A 16,430-nucleotide genomic window follows, 5' to 3' on the forward strand; every position below is an offset into this window, starting at 1 on the left:
GTCTGCCGGGCTCGGAGAGCGAAGCCTGCGGCATGCACTGGCAGACTGGCCCTTTGCCAGGGCTTTCCAAAACCTTCGCCCCTGATATTGATGATGGAAACGGAATGTTATCAGTCAAACCTAACGCTCCAGTCCTGCAACGAGCTTCATGGAAGTGAACCATGGAGCCCGTGACTTCAGTGCGGCTCCAGGCAAGTGCAAGGATGTGCAGGCGGGGAATGGATTGCGGGATCAGGGCCTTCACATTGATACCATTTCCTGTTTGCTTTCACTCCACTTGGACATTAAATTAAACTTAGTTTAATTTTGTTCCATTCCCCCACATGCACACATCCTGCTGCAATTTGATCTACCAGCACGGACCCCTCACTTTGAGAGAAAGTGGTTGGGACAGTGGGATTCAAATCCCTGTTATGCTACAGACTTCCTGTTTGACTTAGCCTCTTTGTGCCTCAATTCCCTGTCTGTAAAATTAGGCATAAGAAGACTGCCCAACCTCACAGGTGTTGTGAGGCTAAATACGTTACAGATTGTGGTGTCCAGGTACTTGTGACCCAGGGACCTCTTGATGCCAATTGGCAGATTGGGTGCTTAGAGTTTTATAGGACTCCCTTGGGTCAATATATGCATAATAATTCACTAAAGGGTAGCATGTGAGATCTCTACCAAGAGTCAAATAACCCATTTACCAATGATAATTGTGAAATGTATGTTTGGATAATGTTTAAGGAATTATGTATCTGAACTGAAAATGGTGTTCTCAAGGTAGGTGAGTTAAGGCAGATCAGCAGAAGGTGATAAACATACTCTTGGCAAGCAAGAGGGAAGAGATGCTTTTCTCCATCTGGGTGGTCATGGGTTTATTGTGTAGTGTCTGCTTCATGATGGAGGCCACTGTACAGACTGAGCCAAATGCTAATCAAGAGTTTGTGAAATTGACAAGAAAGCACACAGGAAAAAAACAAGCAGCCAGGGGCTCCTGTTTATGGTAAAGACAATAGATTTGGGGAGTATAAATAGGGGTGCAGGGAGACACCCTGAATTTTTTCCAGTGAGGAGGCAAGCTGACAGTGTGGCTTGTCTCATGAATGGAAGATCACAGCCAAGCCTGGCTGTAATATGCTGGAAGGATTTGGGGTGAGCTTTGTCCTATAAGTCATGACAGTAACTAACAAGTCTTGGCTCCAGCATGCATGTTATGATTTTATAAGTAACCATTTGTTTCCAATATTTTTACTTGCTATCACTTGAAACTCTGTGTTAAATAAACTTTTACTTTTTTACCACTATACATTTATCTCTAAGTGCTGTGTGTTATGAGGAGCAGTGATCTGAGGTGTAACTGATAAACTGGGGTGTATTATCCCTTTGGGAGCAGTCAATCTGTGAATAGTGAGAGTGTCAGTGGAACAGGGCAGGGACTGGACACTTGAGGGGATGTTCCAGGGGGCTCAGTGTTGGGAGTGTGCCTATTGCTAACCTGCAGAGGGACATCAGATCCAGGTAGGTTGAGAGGGGAGTGCTTATGTTGCCTGTGGATCTAGGGAGCTGACTCATGGCAGGCAGGACAAGGCTTCCTCACACTAAGGGCAGGCAGTAGTGAGGTGCCTCACAACCTAAGAAGCATCACAGTATAGTAATGGGGGCTACCTCAGTAGCTTTGGGCATGTCTACACAAGTACTTGGATATACACCCCACTTTGGTGGGCAGTAAGTGCTTATGTAGAAATGCCCTAAGATAGTGGTATTGGGGAATCATAGAAATGTTAGTAAATCTTCCTACATAACATATACATTGACCTCATAGTGTCCATTTAAGCTTTAAAAGGTGGAAAGAAGGATGATTTCTTATGGATTCTGTTTTCTCTCTCACTTCCCCTTTACATGATTATTGGAAGCCTGCTTTCTGCTGTGATTTCACTCCTTTCCTCACCACACTACTACAGTTCTGCAGCCTTAGTACTACGGTAAGGATTGGGGAATCTTCCTGACTTCAAGCTGCTGGGTGGAAAGGCAGGCAACCTTTGTTCACCTGTGCTGCCTCTTGATTTCCTTGCTCTAACTTGCACAGGTTGAAAAAAACAGAGCCAAATAAGAGAAGTGTTGGACAATCTACACAAGCAGCTATTGAAGTGCAGCAGCAAAATAAAAACCAGGAACCTTGAGAAGGTCAGGAGCATAGAAGATCGCACTCCAAAATAGGTTACTTCTGTTATGTAACAAGTTTCTTATATGTGTGGAATCCTCCACTTACATTATTTGGATTGTCTAAAGTGATTGTTAAGCAAATAACCCAACCAACTGTAAGTTGTACCAATTCTTATTTGGAGGAAGAATCCCTCACTTTGGATCAATATTAAGGCAGTTTTTACACTCCCATTACAAATGATTTATTTGAATTAGATTTAAAGACTTACACAAATTTCCCTCATTCAACTTGGCACAGTTTGAAATAATCCTGATTATCTGTGATTTTCTGTGTTTAACTACCCTTACAGGTAAAGGTGGACAGTTTACATTTTGTAAAGTGCTGTTCTAATGTTAACCAATGAATCCTCACACTTCCATGAGGTGTTGTTATCCTCATTTTACAGAAAAGGAGGGGAAAATCAAGACACAGAAGCCTGATTCTGCAGCCTTAGTCCTGGGAGTAATCCCACTAAATTTAATATCCAAATTCAGCTCTGATGAAAGTAGATACAATTTCACTGACTTTGGATAGGCTCATTAGAAAATCCAGGCCCAGACCATTTCAACAAATTTTAATTTCACTGACCATGCTGCCTCAGAAGGATTGCCAATGGTTCTGGCTATCCATTTGGAATTAGTTATTCTGTATGTAGGGTCTGAGCACTGGGCTGGATTTATTAAGAACCGATTTGGTACTGATACTGCTCACATAATATTGCTTACATGTCAAATGGATAACATAGTGTTACTACTGGATTATCTTTAGCTGCTGAGAAAGCATTCAACCTCATGAAGTAGAAATATTTATTCCACATGCTCACTCTGTTCCAAACTAATTGAGAGTCAAGGTGTCATTGTTAGTCTCTCTTTAGAGTAGCTCTGTACTTTAATGCAACATATCCATTGAAGACCCATGTCAGAGTTCAGGGCAACTGTATCTGTACTGTCCCTCTATGATACATCCAGGGCACCCACTCTCCGTCTTCCCCTGGCTGCCATCTCTGTGGAGACCCACATCGCTCTCCCTTCTGACCTGAGCATCACCAGGCTGAACAGTTCCCTGCCTTTTTCCTGATCCAGCAAATGGACAGGATCTCTGGGTCCATGGAGGGCCCCCATCCTTAGGGAAGGGTTGGAAGGACTTGGCTTTCTGAGGCCCCATAAGACTGTGTTCTTGGTCTGAGCTGAAGCAGTGATGAATTTGAAACCACAAGGAAACTCCAGGAGTGGTTTTGAAGGACTGCACCTGCCAGAACCCATGTTAGGGGTGGGTTGATCTCTGGTAAGTTTATTAGCATACATATAGGTTCTTCTATTGTTTTTAATGTTTTCTCAGTAGCACTTTTACCTTAATAATAAACTAGGCTTGCATAGGAAGTGCTGTGTTGTACCTTATAATGGTAGGCAATTATTCTGTTCTGAAAAGAAGCTTGCTTAGGGACCCCATCCTTTGCTGGGAATAACACAGTGAAGGCAGGGAACTGTTCAGGCTGAAGCTATCCCAGTCGGGGGGCAGGAAGGGAGGGAGAGAGAGATCTACACCAAACAGAGGTAATGGCCAGAAGAGCACAAACTATTCTCCTAGGACTGCTTCCAATCTTCCAATATCTGCCTTTCATTTTTCTAGACCGCTGGGTTACCAAATCTTGAAAGGGACACACCACTGGACAAGGAGTGGGATGCCCCCGAGGCCCTACTTCCCTTAAAAGAACAACCCACCCTGTCACAGGAAAATTCTAAATGCTCTCTTTAGATGGGGGGCTGCATCCTCAGCTACACAATTTGCACCCTAGTGGGCCAGTCTGTATTCTACCCTGGCCCCATGGCCTGCCAAGGAGCTTAGTTGGTGGCTCCTTCATGGACCCATGAGCATAGGCATGTACCTGGAGCGGTTCACCCTCCGTCACCCGGCACTCGCCCATTTTGCAGCGTGAGGGGGACTCTGATTTTAACCCTATGACCTCACTCATGTCTCTGTTTTTCATTAGTTGTCTCCTAACCACATTTGAGCCCTGGGCTCACTGGCTCCTCCCCTTAGGCTGGGGGAGGGGCCATTAGATGTTGGTGGGCTTGCACCCTCCCACCCCCCAGGAATTCAATAGGTACACAGAGATGTGCAGCTGAGAATGGGGAACTGGGAAGATGGCCCTACCATCACTACGCTACAGCTTCTGGGCTTTATTTCCTAGGTGGGGAGTGGGTGACAGAAAGTCCCAGATATGCATCTTTATGTCTTGGTCTCCCATGCCCTGTTCCTTGCTTGAGGTAACTTCAAGTCTCCTTTGCTCTGCTCCAAGGCTTAGGAGCTGGACCAAAGTCTTTAAGACATATGCTTCCTTGGATGCATGTCACTGATGCAGATTATCTTGATTTTGATCTTAGAAAATGACATACACACTTCACTCTGCAACAAACTGGTTTGGTGACATGCTGCAGCACTAGTTACCATACTTATTAGTTGCACTTTTTTTTTTGTTTCACCTGTGAAAGTTTGTCATATGGCCCTTAGGGTGTGTCTTCCCCAGGAAAAAAGGTGCATTCTCAGTTTGAATTAACCCACTCAAGGTGAAATCCTAGTGAAGACAAGGCAGGTTGTAGTGTATTTTTATAGTGGGAACTCACTTCAGTGAGTTATCTCATCATATAGTCCAGGTTAAAGAGTAAGCTTGGCCCCTCCACAGTCTTTAACTCAACCTCCTAACTCCTGTGAAAACTAGAAAGTGCCTTTTCTTCATGAGGATTTTATCTTGAGTTAGCTAAATGGGTTTAGAGCACAACATGTTTTCCCAGGGGAAAATAGCCCTAAGTAGGATCGAAAGAAGAACCATACAACCCTATGTGTTGTATACTCTGCCATTCTGTCACAGGAATCCTCTGCAGTGTTTTAGGGATTAGTGATTGCACTATTAAGTAGTGTAGGGAACCCCACACTTCCCCCCCACCCAAAAAAACCAACCAGGACCTTGAACTAAGGTAGTGATAAGTAAATGGAGAAACTGATTTTCAAATTTTTCCTCCTTTGGATGTTATTAATGATCTGCAAATTCAAAAATAAACCATTCTGTTTACTATTACTTCATTAAGTCTTTTTGATTAAGTCATCATGGGGCTCACATCTTCATCCTTTCAAACGCCTGGACTTGCAGAACACTGTCAAAAGTTATAATCTGAACACAAATAGCTGGAGGAGGGAAATCTGATATATTACTTTTATGGCACATTGTGTCACTAGTTATGTATTTCATGTAAATTACTAACTTTTTTTCTTTTCATTATAGCTGTTTGGTTATTATTCTTTATAGATTACATAATTATAATTGACTGTATTAAAATTTAGGAGCATCAGCATAGTCGATAAAAGCGCACATTTGTTACAGCATTAGATGATGCATTCTATTTTTAAAAGCTTTGTTGACTGGCAGTTTGTCTGAAAGTTCTCATTTCAATTTAGTTTGGGTGATACCACAGGATCCAAGGGGGGAGGGAGGGGCCATTGTAAATAACTAGTCATTGCATGTGTTTGTACTATTTATACCCTATTTACAGTTTGCTTTTATTAAACAGAGCTTTTTCTAATTCCATGTGCTCTAATACAGTTGCTGTCTAGGAAATTACTGCTCCTTTATAGCAATTATAGCCTTTAAGACAAGGGAAAGCATTCTGCTAATAGCTGATTGAACTGCCTGTATGGCAGCAATGAAAATGCATCATAGAAAAAGGTAAATAGTGTTGCTGTACATTAGCATTCTGCCACCAAATTCAGAGTTTAGTACACTAGAATTTTTAAAAAGCAACAGAGAGTCCTGTGGCACCTTTAAGACTAATAGATGTATTGGAGCATAAGCTTTCGTGGGTGAATACCCACTTCGTCAGACCCATGTGTCTGACGAAGTGGGTATTCACCCATGAAAGCTTATGCTCCAATACATCTGTTAGTCTTAAAGGTGCCACAGGACTCTCTGTTGCTTTTTACAGATCCAGACTAACATGGCTATCCCTCTGATGCTAGAATTTTTAAACCTACCCCATTATTGTTACTAATTGTATATAACCATCTATTTGTTGGTCTGAAAGGGTTGGTGAACTGAGGCTGTACTAGCCTTGATGGACTGGGCTTTTCTGAGAAGCATTGGACAATTCTGTTCATGATTACCTTCCCCACATAGTATGAAGAAGACTATTCCACAAACATGTCCCCACCTAGGGGATGAGGTGTTGAAGACTCTACCACTGAAGTAGTACAGAAGCATGGACCTGATCAAGTAAAGGCAAAATCCCCCTTGACATCGATGCTGCCTCAGAAGAGGCCCCATTGAGACAAGACTGTGATTGGGAGGAGGATGCCTGATGCTTCAGTTGCAAATACACAGAACCAGCACAATAGTCTTTCTGTTTGTGTACAGAGGAACAAGTAATCTACCAATGGGAATTCAAAACATCTGTACAGTCCCCTTTACTCCAGTGAAGAATTAGTCCTAGAGAGGAGAAGTGATTTTCCTGAGTCCAGAAAGCAAGTCCTTGGTATTCAGGAATCCCTGGCTCTCTCTCCCACTGTAAGTTCCCTAGACCATCCTGCTTGTCATAAATCTGGTTAATATCTTTTGCTTTTTAAAGAGATCCATAACTTCTATCTTCTTGGGTTCTTATATGTATCCATAGTATCTGAATGCCTCCCCGGTATTTATGGATTTATCTTCATAACAGCCTTGTGAGGCAGGGAAGTGTCACTCTTTGCATTTTACTGATAGGGAAGAGAAGCACTACAAGATCAAATGACTTGCAAGGTCATACAGGAATTCTGTGACTGAAATGGGAATTGAACTTGTATCTTGACTCCCAGTCCACTGCCTTATCCACCAAACCATCCTGTCTCAATTAGTTTGTAACTGGATATTTATAAGATCACATATAAATCTCTTTGCCTTTATAACCCATTTTAGTAGTGTTCACTTGAGAGCATTGAAAAAAGGATGCACCTGATTATTTTAAAACAGCGTGCTTTTGTATAATAAGATACCCTTTGCAATTTCACATTGTAAAATATGCTAACAGGATAGTAACTGGCGTGCCGTCAAAATAGCATCTCACAGTAATTTGTCTGCATCTTAAAGCTCAATTTTAAAAAGCAAAAGTAACTGATGTGCAGGCACAGTAGTTATTTTGAAAACACTTGTATATCTCACACATTAAACTATTTCCTTAAAATACTTTCTATGGAGATTTAAGGTGTCACTACAATTAGAGCACAATCACATAAAGACTGGTAAACCAAAGGCTTGCCCCACCCATGTGAGAATGAAACCAACTACATTGGTTTATCCCCAAGGCTCATGAAGTTGTTGAGCTGCTAGAATGCCCTTCTGCTATAAGACCCATGAATGGATAGTCTGGTGGAACTATGCAATTATCTGGTGTCCTCAACAATTGATATAAATCCCCCAACCCTCTTCCAATCCCCTTCTCCCCAATAGCACAGATGCCCATAGTTCATTAGCAAACTGGGAGGCATGGATCAGCATTCACATCGCACTCCTCGCCAGTACCTGGCCCGGGCTGGGGAAGCTAATGATCCAACCAGTGGACCAAATTTGGTGATGAATACTGGTCATGTGCCACCTGAGGCATGTTTTGCGTAAGTTAAGACGATGACTAGAAAACTATGCCCTGTGAAACATGAAGACAGGCATCTAGGACACAGGTAGCACATAACCTGCTAGCAACAGAGACAAGATATGATGTCTCCTACCTTCAGCTTCCCAGGATATTATGCTCATTTCTTTCCAGTGAGGACTTAGCTACTGTGCTACATGTAACTCCCCCACCTGAAACTAAAGCCAAAAGATGTAGAGAATTTCCAGCTTGTGCAATATGCAACAGCTCACCTCTTGAGTAAGGAAAAAATGTTGAGTTCGTACCAAATGGTGCTCTTCACATTCCATTGCCTCTCCATTCGTTACTGATTACAATGCAATGCCTGGCTCTAATCTTTAAGGCCTCATAAGTACATGGCTATTTCAGAGATTGATTCTCCATCTGTGTTCTCTCAATGCCACTGCTATCAGTGAAAGCTCAATGGCTGCTGGAGCCCAGTGTGAAATTCTCAGAAGCAGGTGTCAGAATGTTCTCAGCAGAAGATCCTAGACTGTGGGACTCTTTTCCAGAGGTGATTAGAATAAGCCTGATCATTTTCAGGGCATGATACAAAAAAACCAACCTTTCTGCAGAGACTTTTAGTCAACAACAAAGAAGCAAAAGAGGGTCAACCCATCCTCCCCACCCCCAAAATCATTTGGCCTTGCAAATGGTGAAGAGCAGGGTCTTTTATAAACTGAATGCAAGTCTTCATTTTGTATTGGCACATTGATAATTTGGTAATGGATGCATCAATTATATGCCTATGCTCTATGCCACTGGGGACTCAGTGAGGAGATGAGATCAGTGCTGACCCCACCGTGCTGCTAGAGTGACACATCATAAGAAAAAATCAAGGGAGAGAATTTAGCTGTGTACACTGTATAAATAAAACAAGCAAATACAGAGAAGAGACTAAACCTTTATCCTTGCATCAGGAGAGAAATGTGCAGTTCTCCCTTCTGGCAGGGGAGGTTATCAACTGCACAGAGGAGACGTGTTTCAGATATTTGTCATTAATTAGGCAATGGCAATTACCTCTTGGATAAAACTACAGCCATTTCAGACCCCATAAAACCTACTGAATCACAGTCTATGCCTTAGGAATTTGATAATCTAAATGAGTCAGCTGGATAAAAGCCTCTTTAAAGCTAGAAGTTGCCCAGATCTGTAGAAGCCAGGGACTCATCTGGACCTATAATGTGGTGTTAAATATTAATTCTTGCTAAAGTTTGTTTTAGATAATGGAAAAAAGGAGAAAAGATATATTGTTTAAGTCTGTAGCAGGCAGGTAGGAAAATGAAGACTGGGAAATGTCCTAGCCAAGAGTCTACATAGAAAGAAAAAGCCAAAATAAATGTAGAGACAATGGGTGAGATTCACAAATGTATTCAAGCACCTAGCTCCTATTTAATGTGAATCCCACCAAACCCTGCTTTCCTCAGTCTAATACAGTCCCTTGTTTAGCATTTGAAGGAAGCTGTCATGGTCCCAGGGTGAGCTGTGCTTTTGACCCCTCCAGCAGTTTCTCCAGGGGCACCCTCTTCAGGTGACAAGCCCATATCTGCACTTCTCTCAGAATGGAATCCTGAGATTCACCCCACTTTTAGGCAGGATCACCAGGCTATAGAGCCAGTACGTAAAGGCAATGACTCAACACAGCTGCATCAAAACAAAATATTATTTATCCAAACGAGCATAGCAAAGGAAAAAAAGTTAAAACAACTAAAGTCTATCTGTATATTAAGCTAGCATTCCCTTCACAACTTAGGTATGTCCAACTTACCTCAATAGCCCCTACCTTGTACTGCTGTGGACCTTACAGCCTGCTACTTTTTGCTGACTGTGTCTCTTGTGTCACAGATGCTCAGCTTTTAACCACTTTCAAGATCTTTAAGATTTCCTGCCTAAAGGCCCCTGAGTTTTCAACCTCAGACCTGTCCCCAGGCCCCATGGGATCAACCAGACTTCTGATTCCACACACATGCATTGTCTGTTTGAATACTGACCATTGGGGCTGTCTACAGCCATTGACTTTGGTTCCTGCAGATACATGGCTAACCTAGACTAATTTAACTGATTTAACCCTTAGCTAATCTTAGCCAGCAACACAATAACAATCAAACCCACAGAGATCTATTCAGCTATATAACAGCCATAAACTTAATACAGATACCTCCCATGTAGTTCACAGAAGCATTAAAGAATCATAGGAAGTCACTATTTTCACATAACCGGGGGGAAGGCTCCTTTTATCATTTCTCCCCCTTTCACACTCATGTAAAACCTAGCCACATTTTAAGATCCATAAATATATGACCAAATTCACTGGGCCATTAGTTCTGTGTTGTGTTGCTCCTGTAGTGCTATTACACCAGCTTACCTGGGAATTCCCCTGACGTGAGAGAATCTGAGTGGCATAGAGTCAGTGAAGTGGCTCCTATACACATCTCCCCCTTGTGTAGGAGGACAGCTGAAGAAAAGAGGGGCACAACCAAGGAACTGCTACATGCCCCTAACTGCTGACTGCTGGAGCAGCCTTTGTAAGTTGGGAGCAACTTCAAGGTAGTTCTATCAATGCAAAGCTGCCCACCAGGAGGATTCCCCTGATATAAGGGGAACTTCAGGTGTCACAGAGCCACTGTAGTGATGCCTAAATCCCTTCCTGGGGCAAACACAGTGGGTAAGAAAGTATGGCAGAGGCATCTCTGTGCCCTCGTGATCCCTGGCTGCAATAATCTGGGCAGCGGCCACAGTTAGAGAAGCCCATTAACTTGGCCCAGGGGGCAGACTGTCTAGGATTGGGGGTATTGACACCTAAAGCCAGCTTGGTACCCTAATCCTCCTCAGCTCTGCCAAGTGTATCTGAGCTGCAGACATAGACCTAGCAAATACACTCACTTAATCGATTTGGAGTATGCAACAAGCAAAGAATTTCAGCCAGGAAAATTAAACTGTATCAGCACATGAAACAGTCATTGTAAACAGTCATTGTCCAGTCATATCACTCCTATTCCACACCAGCAATTCACCTTAAAGTCTCACCATTGAACAGTATCTGCCTTTCATCACTTAATCAGTATTTAAAGCTGTATCTGCTGAGTCATCGATCCTAATTACACCTCCAAGGTGTATGTCACTGGAAAGTCTAAGAAAGAGTACAAAGCACTTTGCCACCCTCCAAAGAGAAGTAAAAGATGCCTTTCTCTTGTTTTCTCATTTGTGAGTTTCTCATTTGTTTTATAATAGCAATAATCTCTATTGCTTTCGTACACTTGCAACAAATGGCTTTTGCAATCAATGAAATGTCTCAGCTTTGCTTTGGCTATTAATCATTCTCAGTAGCCATTTATTGCTTTGTATATTACAAAACCACAGTGGGAGAGCCCAGACTCCTCTATCACGCACTCTTGTTATGAAGTGCATGAAAACCCTTGTTTCCACACACCCCCATCCACCCTTTGGGCAAGTGACATGAGGATAGACTTTGGAAACTCTGTGGTTGGGATTAGACACCATCAAGGTTGATGGATGGATGACAGGTCCCCCACAATCATGAGGGTGAGGAACCCAGTATCTTCCTTAAAGCTCTGTAATCCCAGAGAAGTATAAGGCTAACTGGTGACATAACAGAAGGTTGAGTCAACACCTACCAAAAGGCAGACCACCATGAGGTGGGACAGTGTCCCAAGAGACATTGGATCTGGGGTGATTGGAGAGATAGGGCCCTAACCTGTACTTCAGTAATGATACATCCTCCCTAGTCTACATCTGCATATGAAATGAGTCTGTGCTTTCAGTGATGCAGTTTTATGTTATTACAGCACAGAGTCACACTAGATACTATGATGCAAGAACAGCTGAAAAGGCTGCCACTAGAATGTCCATGGTTGTTAAAAGGAATCCTTTGTCATTTGCTTTTTCCATTAGAATTTTAAAAAGCATTGATCAGCCCTGAAAAATGGTTATCTAATAATGAACCATTTATGCTTATTTTAGTCATTAAAATATGTTTACTGCTTTTTACTCCTTTTAGTTCTGCAGAGCCAAATAAATTATGAGGGAGGGAGCTGGATTCTATTCCTTATGTATCATTGACTGAGTTGTTTACTCAGTTCCAATCTAATCTAAATCATATCTGTGTAAACCCCTTGAAGGGCAGGAGTAGGTGCAGGACTGCAACAGAAAGGTCTGGCACCTGGTCTTGGCCATTTTTCAGATTGGTGTAGGCCACACCTCACTTTACCCCCATATCTGTGATGAACTTTTGGGATGGCAGTTCCCACAATGCAACCCTGGCTTAAATTAAATTAATGAAGATATCCTATCTCCTAGAACTGGGTGGGATCTTGAAAGGTCATGGAGTCCAGTCCAGTCCAGTTCCCTGCCTTCACTAGCAGGACCAAGTACTGATTTTGCCCCAGACCCCTAAGCGGCCCCCTCAAGGATTGAGCTCACAACCCTGGGTTTAGCAGCCCAATGCTCAAACCACTGAGCTATCCCTCCCCCCTTAAAATAGTCTTGTGGGTTGGTAGAAAGGGTGGATTCTCAATATACCTCCTCTGAATGTTGTTATTCAGTGCAGAACATTATTTTATCTGTACCACTGTGTGGAGTAGACTGAGGATTAGAAAGAGTCAAGAATTTGCTGACAAAGGTTTTTTTTTCACCTTCTTTTTAAATCAAAAAGTGGTGATTGAAACTGATTTTTTCCCCTCAGGAAAGGGTCAGTTTCAAACAAGAAGGTTTCTCATGTCCAGGATGGAATTTCTGGTTAAAAAAATAACAAATCAAACCAGAGAGAGTGACTCCTACCCCAGGATAGTCTGGGGATGAGGGCAGTAACCTGGGATATGGAAGACCTAATTGAGCTAGAACAGGGACTTGAACCTAGCTCTTCTACTGCCCAGGTAAGTACCCTCACCAGCAGGCTATTGGCTATTTTGAGGTGGACACTTTCACCCAACCCCACCTCTCCCTCTTCCATCCAAAAAAGCACATCAGTTTCATCCTGTTGTAGAACAGAATTTTTTAAATGTTTGTGGTAGGGAAAGCCATTTCCCACCTAGTTTTATTGTGTCTCATTTTATCTGTCTCACTTTTAAGTGTGGTTACAAGAGACCCCTTTTAGGGTTACCATATTTCCCCAAGGGAAAACTGGACAGCAGGCGGGGCTGGCCCAAGCCCCTCCCACCAGCCACTTGCAGTCCCAGCCCGGCCCCCACAGGGCTGGCCCCAGCTGCCTGCCCAAGCCCTGCCAGCCCCCTACTCAAGGCTGTCGCTCGAACCATGCCAGCCCCCCCACTCCACAGCATTCCTCTGCACCGCACCCCACTTTTTTGATAAAAGTGGACATTTGTCCCATTTGCTCTTGCCAACTGATCCGGCTGGCAAGAGCAAATGGGACAAATGCCCACTTTTGCCAAAAAAGTTGGGATGGCCGGGACAGGGCTTAAAAAAGGGACTGTCCTGGCCAAAATGGGACGTATGGTCACACTACCCCTTGTTGCTGTCTTGTGAACTGATCAGAGTGATTCTATTAGAGACTGTACCTTTGAATTGCAATGTAATCTTGGGTAAGACCTGCACTCTGTGCCTCAGTTGTAAAATGGTATGAAAATGCTCGCCAACCTTTTCACAGCACTAAAGATCTATGTAAATATGCTAAAGCAAGGCACAGTATCATTATGGATTATATGTTATTATTGTTTGTGGGGTTTTTTTTTAGAATGGGCTGGTAGCACAATGCATCACCTTCTCATTTGTTAGAATACTGTATTTTTAAAAAAGATGGGCTAAACCCTCAGATTTTTACCAACCCCAAACTTTGGAGATGTTGGAATTGGATTCAGCTTGGCATCCAAACTTTACAGCAGCCCCCCATCTTCAGAACCAAACCCTTGAATCTGAACAACTTAAAACTTAACAGCTCAGCTCCAACTCTCGTTTGTTATATATTCAGCTGAGTCAAAGCGTCCCCATTACCCATGAAACCTTGGCATCACCAATAAGAAAAATATGTTCTATAAAGTATCTCAGCTACAATTTACAATTATTGAGGTTTGAAATATATTATCCACAGATGTTTGTATAGAATAGGAATTGCAAGGATACTTAACAATTTAGGTGTTATCTTAGTCTAAGTCATTGTCTTCAGTTTATGTTTTAATCAAAGTAAATAAAAGTTGATTACTGCAATAGTTATAAACAACCAAAATGCCATAAATACAAAAGCCCAGTGAAAAATTATTGTTAATACAACCTCCCAAACCATAAACTTTACAGTGCAGACTGTAGTGCTGGTAATTTAGAATTGATTTGAGACACAAAACTTTTCTTAAAGTTTGTTACTTCTAAAACTGCTCTATAGCATCTAATAAAGGTACAGTGTACATTCTGTTTTTTCTTACTAAAGTGAAAAGATGGATGAGTTGTTCTTTATTTGCAAATTGATTTCAGTAACCTCTAAGGTATTCCATGCTTATGTTTTGGACACATTATTCATCATGCTTCTATTTTGGAGAAGTTATTTTGAATCAGTTAGCATGCTCTCTTGTTTCATTGTAGTCTTCTATCACATTTTTATATCAATTTTACATAATTACATCAATCACTGCTGTTCAAAAGCTAGAAAATAGAAATATTACCCTGCAAATAGTATATCTCCTTTTGTCTATTTGTATTCAGTCCTCTATTTTTCTCTTCATTGCCTTACTAAATAAAGAAAATTAATTTATTCAATGAATCATGTACATAAGTAGAGAAAACATGCATGAGTTTCTTGAAATGCACCAACAAATTACATATTATCCATCAATAATTTTATTCACTGATGTGGAATATGAAATAGAGAGTTGGCAACTTTCCATGAATTTAATCAAATGTTCTTTTTATACTTAAAATTTTAAAGCTTAAATAAGAAAAAAAGGTCAATCCGAAATTCCAGTCAGATTCCCCACCATGTCAAATCTATAGCAAAGATTTTAGACATCTCATATAATGGAGTTCTTTTTTTGCTTTATCACCTAATAGGCTGTCCTCTTCTGTATTGGTTGTTGCTTGATATGGTGATAAATTTGCTTCTAAAAACCTTCTGGCATCTTCAAGGTTATGAAAAATGTGTGTTTTATTCCTTACAAAACTACACTTTATCTGGTTATAAATTTGCCACATCAGCCTTAATACAGCCTTATTACTTTCTTCTGCTCTTCAAAAAGTTACAATCAGAGTTTACATCATTTGTTTCAGAGACTGTGAAATAATTCTTAATCAATAAACTACAGCACTTAGTACAAATTTCCACTTTAAAAAAAGGAGCAAAGGCACTTGACATATAATCAAAGCCATACAGCAAGGTTCTATGCAAAAAAACATTGCTTGAGAAGTGTGAGGAAAATAACTTCTTACTGAAATAAGAATATTAATGTAGAGCAAAAATTCCTGTAACCCTTGGCTTGTCTACAAGGGCAAATTGACCCAAACAGCTATTGCAAAATTGCGTGGGCACTCCATTTCAGAATAAAAGTAACTTTTCCCAGAATAATTAGTGCACTTTGAGAGCACACAAATTATTCTGGGAAAAAGTAATTTGTATTCAGGAATAGAATATCTACATGCGACACATTGAGAGCTATTCCGAACAGCAATTCAGAATAGCTTACTCCATGGAATCCTTTCTGCTCCACCCCAAGGCATTCAGAGCTACATGGCTGCTGCTGAAGTGCATGGGCTGTAGATGTCATGGTTTTAATCAGTGGCTCACTCATTTGTAGCCCCTGCCCTGCCCCAACTCCACTACAGCATGTGAAGTATTGCTCCATAGCAGGTGGACATTACAGAGCCACACATCATGTGCTGTCCATGTTGTGTGTTCACTGAGAAACTGGAAAAATAGTACTAGGTGAGTTACAGGTAAGAATATTGTTACCCTTTTTGACCCAAGCAGCTAGTCAAAATTCGGGGCTCTGGTGATGTTCCAGGTAGGAGTAGAAACTGGACAATGGAGTCTCGTGTTTTCCTTGATGAAACCTTGTTTATTTATAAGGAATGTACAAGGAGGGACCAAAACCAAAAAGTGCAGTTTCTTAGCTTACAGCCCCAAGCTTTGTTCAGCCTGCACTCCTGACTCACACCTCTCTCTAGGCTTCTCCTGGGTCACACCATGTGTACAGGCTGCAGGTTGGCTCTCTTACTCTGGTCCTGAGTCTTCCTTGTTCTGTGCCCCCACACCTCACCCCTCAGCAAAACCCACTTGCCACTCATTCAGTCCAAAACTCTTGGGTCAGTTCACAACCCCTTTTATCATAAGTGAGGGGCTTGTGATTAACTTATCCAGACAGTTATCTCAGAGAGTCTTGTGATTGATGCAGTCACTAGTACCTCAGTATAACAATATTAAATTCTTGTGAATATCAAAAAAGCCAGACAAGCTATATTTAACACATAGAAAAGGTCAGTATCGTAATATATCAACAAACATTTTCTGAGAGCCAAATTATGCCATGAGCAACAATCAATAAAAACTGAGATACAGGAGAGAAAATTTAAGCATAAGTAGAATCAGATAAGATCCAGAGGACTAGAACAAGAAGGCATATGTTACAGCAGTC

The sequence above is a fragment of the Trachemys scripta genome, chromosome 7 (assembly GCF_013100865.1).
Source record: "Trachemys scripta elegans isolate TJP31775 chromosome 7, CAS_Tse_1.0, whole genome shotgun sequence".
Lineage (NCBI taxonomy): Eukaryota > Metazoa > Chordata > Testudines > Emydidae > Trachemys > Trachemys scripta.